This window comes from Cebus imitator, unplaced genomic scaffold, assembly GCF_001604975.1.
Source record: "Cebus imitator isolate Cc_AM_T3 unplaced genomic scaffold, Cebus_imitator-1.0 Scaffold189, whole genome shotgun sequence".
NCBI classification, from domain to species: Eukaryota; Metazoa; Chordata; class Mammalia; order Primates; family Cebidae; genus Cebus; species Cebus imitator.
In genome coordinates this window covers 456058-463712 of record NW_016107504.1, presented here as the reverse complement: position 1 = coordinate 463712, position 7655 = coordinate 456058, and the positions used below count along the sequence as shown (strand labels likewise).

The window sequence follows — 7655 nt, the reverse complement described above, 5'->3', positions numbered from 1 at the left end:
GAGACAGAGTTTCTCTCTTGTTACCCAGGCTGCAGTGCAATGGCACGATCTCTGCTCACCGCAACCTCTGCCTGCTGGGTTCAAGCAATTCTCCTGCCTCAGCCTCTCGAAGAGCTGGGACTACAGGCATGCGCCACCATGCTCAGCTAATTTTTGTATTTTAGTAGAGACGGGGTTTGGTGAAACATTCTTAGTATACAAACCCAATTGCTAAAATGAATTTAAATGGGTCTCAATGAGACAAAGGAAGGATACTCATCCCTTCAATTAACATTTTTGAGCACCTACTATCTATATAAAAGTTGTAGGCTATATAAACATGCATGAGATTTGGTTAGTGATCTTAGGGAACTCATAACTAAGTAAGGAAGCTACAAGAAACCCCTTCCCCTCCTCAGATTAACTATCTATTTTTCAACAGTGTTGCCTTTGAGACCAAATTTGCATCTTATGTGAAGGCTTGCTTAAAGTCAAATAGTCCCCCGAATTGTAGAAAATGGAGCTTACATTATAGGGAACCTAAGACTTGGGAAATACAGACATATTTCCCAATTTATGAAGGGATAAATTATCTCATGAGCTCACTACTAACATGTATAAGGATTTACATATTGGGATAGTAATTTGAGCCAAACAATGTTTACAAACCCAAATGTGCAACCTATACATATGGCCATGATGTGCCATTTTTCTGTATCCTCAAAAGCAATATAAAACTTGCTCAAGGTGTTCTAGGGATTTACATGGACCTAATCAGGTTAGCAATGAAGATAACATATAAAAATGTATATTTCTATTCACTACCAATTAAAGACAAGCAAGCCTAAAATCAGATGATTCTTATTGCTAAAGGTCTAATTATTTATAATACCTACCTCTCTACTACCAATAATGTAAGTTTTGTGGAAAAAAATAAATTACAGATGGTATCTTTCCCAATGTTGTAAGAATGTCAGATTGCTCATGCTATTCCAACGCTTATCAAGGTTTATATTCCTTCTAGTTTATATTACCTAAGACCAATAATCTTAAGCAAAAGAATAGCAGTCGTTGAATGTTAAGGTATAACCAACCAGAGAAATCTCCCACTGATATTAAGTTAACGTGCTAATCTAGGTTAATGAGCAAACTCCAATCTGGAATAAATACATCTACACACATACAACTCTATAAGGACCTTTAGATTTGAATTTAAATACAAAAATAGTGAATGTCTGAAATGTAGACACCCTCAGTTGTATCTTCTTCCAATATCAGTATGTGACCCAAATATCCCTTATGAGTCTGGAGGTAACTTTGCCAGAGAGTGGCCTTTTTTTCGATTTATCTGGGGGCTTTAAATGTTTAGCTATGGCACTAAATTCACAGAAATTGTCTTTTCTCTAACAGCCATCTCTCAGGAAAATGCATGGTAATAAAGTTGTGACTAATTATATAATGCAGCATTCATTTCATTTTTTTCTTTTAGAACATACGGGGTATGAGGCAGGGGTGGATACTCAGGAACATACTGGCCATTGTTGTCACATGAAGGTTAAAAAACAAAACAAAAAACAAGGATAGGCAATAAATGTACATTGTTTACATATTATGAACAATGCTGTGTTTCAGTCCTCACAATATATATTCATACATGCTATATACAGTCCAACTATTAAAAAACTGAAATTAGCTTTCTAATCATATAAAAGACCTATTTCTAAGCATTTGGATATTTGCCACACCCTTGCAAGTATCTGTAAACTGCTCTCCCTCCACTGTTCTCAATTGCAGTTAACAATGTAACAACCCTTCCAGTCACCTGGTTGAGTAACCTCGGAATCATGTTTGAATCCACACTGCTCACCTAATCAGTCATGCAGATTCTATCTACTTTATTGCTGTCTCCATTATCAGATCTTTCTATTCCTGCTGCCTTAATATAGACCCTCATAATTTCTTTGAAATAGGGTACTGAAACTATTTCAGTAACCTGCTAGCTGGTCATCCTATATCCAGTCCTTCCCTTAAAGTTTCATTAGAGTTGAACTTCCTGTTTGACATTTGCCATAACTTGGTTGAATCATGCCTCTTTCTCTGCCCAGGGGTCTTTGGTGGCTCCTAATTACTCATTACAATCCGACTTCTTGGCTTAACATGTAAAACCTTATATGATCTGATCTCAACTGATCTTGCCAGTTTGATATATTTCCACTATGTCCCCACCTCATGAGTACTCAGATATAGCCACATGGGACCATTGTCATTCACTTTTCTTAAATCTTTGTTCGTTCTGATCCTTCTGCCTAAAATGCCCTATATTTTCTCTGACACCTCCCTTCCTCTGCTTATCTATGTATTACTTAAGTCCCAGCTCAAACGATGCTTCTATACAGGTTCCTCAAGCTCCAAGTGAGAAATCAAATGCTGTCTTTCATCCCCTGTCACTTGGTTTCTAACCTCTGTCTAGTATTTCCTTTTGCTTTGCATCTCAATTGTCATGCCTCTCTAAATTGAGCCTTTTTAAATTTTGGGCAGAGTCCTTTTTTTTAAAAACCCTTAATTTTAAAATTTATAACTGACACATAATTGTATATATTTGTAGGGTACAACGTGATTGTCAATGTTAAATATACTATATAGTATATAATCGAATGGGGGCAATTACCATATCCATCACATTGAACATTTTTCATTTATTTGTGGTGACATCATTCAAAATCTTCTCTTCTAGTTATCTTGAAACATATACTACATTGATATTTGCTATAGTCACCCTACTGTGTAAAAGAACACCAAAACATATTCTTCCTAACTGTGAGTTTTTCCACATTGACCAACCTCTCTCCATCCTTCCCTACCCCATACCCTCCCCAGCTTCTGGTAACCACTATTCCATTTTCTACTTCAAAGAAAACAACTTTTCAAATTTTTCAAACTTATATTTTAGGTCCAAGAGCACATGTGTTTGTTATATAGGCAAATTGTGTGTCACAGGGGTTTGTGTACAGATTATTTCATCATCCAGGTAATAAGCATAGTGCCTGATAGGGAGTTTTTTGATTCTCACCCTTCTTCCTCCATCCACCCTCAAGTAAGCCCTGGTGTCTGTTGTTCCCTTCTTTGTGTCCATATGTACTCAGTGTTTAGCTCCCACTTATACATGAGAACATGTGGCATTTGTTTTTTTGTTCCTGTGTTTGTTCACTTAGGATAATGGCCTCCAGCTTCATCCATGTTGCTGCAAAGGACATGATCTCATTCTTTTTTTATGGCTGTGAAATATTTCATGGTGTATTTGCACCACATTTTCTTTATTCAGTCTACCATTGATGGGCATTTAGGTGGATTCTCTGACTTTGCTATTGTAAATCGTGCTGTGGTGAACATACATGTGCATGTGTCTTTGTGGTAGAATGATTTATATTCCTTTGGGTATATACCCAATAATGAGATTGCTGGGTCAAATGACAATTCTGCTTTGAGTGTTTTCAGAAATCAGCAAACTGCTTTCCACAATGGCTGAACTAATTTACATTCCCATGAGCAGCGTGTAAGCGTTCCCTTTTCTCTAAAACCTTGTTAACATCTGTTATTTTTTGACCTTTTACTACAGCCATACAGACTGATGAGAGATGGTATTGCATTGTGATTTTGATTGGTATTTCTCTAGTGATTAGTAATATTCAACAATTTTTCGTATGTTTCATTTGTTGGCTGCATGTATGTCTTCTTTTGAAAAATGTCTGTTCATGTCCTTTGCCCAGTTTTAAGGGGGTTGTTGGATTTTTGCTTGTTAATTTGTTTAAATTCCTGATAGATTTTGGATATCAGACCTTTACTGGATGCATAGTGTGCAAATATTTTATCCCATTCTGTAGGTTGTCTGTTTACTCTGTTGATAGTTTCTTTCGCTAAGCAAAAACTTTTTAGTTAAATTAGCTTGCATTTGTCAACTTTTGTTTTTGTTTTTGCTTGTGTTGTAATTGCTTTTGGGACTTAATTTTCTCCAGGTTCATCCACACTGCTGCAAATGACAGGATTTGCTGCTTTTTAAAGGCTGAATAGTATTTCATTGTATATATGTATGGATTTTTTTACATCCATTAATCCATTGATAAATACTTAGGTTGATTCTATATCTTTGCTGTTGAAAATAGTGCTGAAATAAACATGGGAGGGCAGATATCTCTTGGACATACTGATAATTGTATTTTTATTTATTTGTTTGTTTAGTTTTTTATTGAGATAGAGTCTTGCTCAGTTGCCCAGTCTAGAGTGCAGTGGCATGATCTCGGCTTCAAGCAATTCTCCTGCCTCAGCCTCCTGAGTAGCTGGGATTGCAGGTGCGTGCCCCCATGCCTGGCTAATTTTTGTATTATTAGTAGAAAGGTGGTTTCACCGTGTTGGTCAGGCTGGTCTTGAACTCCTAACCTTGTGATTCGCCCACCTCAGCCTCCCAAAGTGCTTGGATTACAGGCGTGAGCCACTGCACCCTGCGTGTTTTTATTTTTTAAAGGACTTTCCACACTGTTATCCATAATGGCTGTACTAACTTCCATCCCCACTAACAGTATATAAGAGTTCCCTTTTCTCCACATCCTTGCTAATATTTGTTTGTTTTCTCTCTTTTTTATAATAGCCATCCTAACTGGGGTGAAGTGACATCACATTGCAGTTTTTATTTGCATTTTCTTGATATGGTGATGTTGAATATTTTTTCATGTAACTGTTGTTGGCTATTAGTATGCTTCTTTTAAGAACTGTCTATTCAGGTATTTTGCCTACTTTAAAATCAGATTATTTGTTGTTTTGCTATTGAATTGTTTGAGTTAACAGTTTCTTAATGACAGTAATGCCTTTATCTGCTATTCTTAGGAACTAGATGTTCCATAAAAGTAAAATTTACAGGTAACAAAAGGTTTTACACAAAAACTTAGTTTTAACGATTTTGAATGAACACTCTAAAAAGTAATCTATATTGTCCTAAATTTGTTTTTAATTCTTTTTATAAAATTTTTAGTTTTTATGGGTGCACATCAGGTATATATATTTCTGGGTTACATGATATATTTTGTTACAGACATACAATTTGTAATAATCACATCAGGGTAAATGGGGTATCCATCACTTCAAGCAGTTTTACTTTCCTTGTGTTACAAACATTCCAGTTACGCTTTTAGTTATTTTAAAATGTACATTAATTTGTTGTTGACTGCAGTCACCTTTTTGTGCTATCAAATGCTAGGTCTTATTCATTCTATATAACTATATTTTCGTGCCTGGTAATAATCTCCAATTTCCCTCTATCCACCTCTACCCTTCCCAGCCTCTGGTAACCATCCTTGTAATATCTATCTCAAACTGTTTAAAATTTTAGCTCTCACAAATGAGTGGAAAACATGCAAAGTTTGTCTTTCTGTGCCTGGCTTATTTCACTTAACCTAATAATGCTCCAGTTCCATCCATGTTGTTGCAAATGACAGGATCTCGTTCTTCTTTATGGCTGAATAGTACTTCATTGTGTGTAAGTACCACATTTTCTTTATCCATTTGTCTCTTGATGGACACTTAGGTTGCTTCCAAATCATGGTTATTTTGAATAGTGCAGCAGTAAATACAGGGGTGTAGACATCTCTTTGATATCCCGATATCCTTTCTTTTGGGTATATACCTAGCAGTGGGATTGCTGGATTATATGGTAATTCTACTTTTAGTTTTTTGAAGAACCTCCATACTGTTCTACAAACTGGCTGTAGTAAGTTACACTCCCAACAAGAATGTAAGCGGGTTCCCTTTTCTCCACATCCTTGCCAGCATTCATTATTGCCTGACTCTGAATAAAAGCCATTTTAACTATGGTGAGATAATATCTCATTGTAATCTTTATTTCATTTCTCTGATGTTCAGTGATATTGGGCACCTTTTCATATACCTGTTTGCCTTTTGTATGTCTTCTCTTGAGAAATGCCTTTTGTATATCTTCTCGAGAAATGTCTCTTCAGACCTTTAGTCCATTTTTAATCAGATTATTAGATATTTTCTTATTTATTGATTTTGGCTTCTTACATATTCTGGTTATTAATCCCTTGTCAGATGAATAGTTTGAAATATTTTCTCCCATTCTGTGGGTAGTCTCTTCAATTTGCTGATTGTTTTATTTGCTGGCAGAAGCTTTTTAGCTTGATGTGATCCCCTTTGTTCATTTTTACTTTGGTTACCTGTGCTTGTGGTAGGGTATTGCTCAAGTAATCTGTGCTCAGTCCATTGTTCTGGAGAGTTTTCCCAAAGTTTTCTTTCAGCAGTTTCATAGTGTGAGATCTTAGATTTAAGCCTTTATTCCGTTTTGATTTGATTTTTGCATACGGTGGGAGATAAGGGTCTAGTTTCATTCTTCTGCATATGGATATGCAGTTTTGCCAACAGCATTAATTTCAGAGCCTGTCTTTTCCCCAACATAGGTTCTTGGCACACTTGTTGAAAATAAGTTCACTGTGAATGTATAGATTTATTTCTGAATTCTCTACTATTTTCCTTTGGTCTATATGTCTGTATTTATGCCAGTACCATGTTTCTTTGATTACTATAACTGTGTAGTATAATTTAAAGTCAGGTAATGTGTTTCCTCCAATTTTGCTCTTTTTACTCAGGATGGCTTTGGCTATTCTGGGTCTTCTGTGGTTTCATACACATTCTAGAATTTTTTTCTATTTATGTGAATGATGTATTGGTATTACATTTTAATAGGTATTGCATTGAATCTATAGATTGCATTGGGTAGTATGAATATTTTAATAAAATTGAACCTTCCAATTCATCAACATGAAATATCTTTCCATTTTTTTTGTTGCCATCTTCAATTTCTTACATCATTGTTTTACAGTTCTCATTGCAGAGCTCTTTTCTTTGGTTAGGTTTCTTCCTAGGTAGTTTATTTTATTTGTAGTTATTGTAAATTGGAATACTTTCTTGATTTCTTTTTCAGATTGTTTGCTGTTGGCATATGAAATGTTACTGATTTATATATGTTGATTTTGTATCCTGCAGCTTTACTGAATTTATCAGTTCTAATAGTTTTTTGGTGGGTCCTTTAGATTTTTTCAACTATGAGATCATATTACCTGCAAACAAGGATAACTTGACTTTTTCCTTTCCAATTTTGTTGCCCTTCTTTCTCTTGTCTGATTTCTCTTGCTAGGACCTACAGTACTATGTTGCATAACAGTGGTAAAAGTTGGTATCTCTCTCCCGTTTCAGATATTAGAGGAAAGGCTTTCAGTTTTACCCTATTCAATATGATACTAAGCTGTGGATCTGTCACATATAGCTTTTATTGCAATGAGGTATGTTCCTTGCATACGCAGATTTTTTAGGGTTTTTAATCATGAAAGGATGTTGAATTTTATCAAATGATTTTCAGCATCAATTGGAATTATATGCTTTCTGTCTTTCATTCTGTTGATAGGGTAGGACATTGATTGATTTGTGATGTTGAAATATCGTTGCATGCCTAGGATAAATCCCACTTGGTCATGATCAATGACCTCATTAATGTGTTGCTGAATTTGTTTTGTTAATATTTGGATGAGGTTTTGCATTAATGTTCATCATAGAGACTTGCCTATAGCTTCCTCTTTTTTCTTTCTTTCTTTCTTTCTTTTTTTTTTTTTTTTTTT

The 7655-nt window shown here is 35.3% G+C and overlaps 1 protein-coding gene across 2 annotated transcripts in view; it reads right to left on the bottom strand.

Moving 5' to 3' along the window:
* Positions 1-7655, bottom strand: part of RNF128 (ring finger protein 128) — an 89791-nt gene that overhangs the window by 22428 nt on the left and 59708 nt on the right. The window lies entirely within an intron of this gene.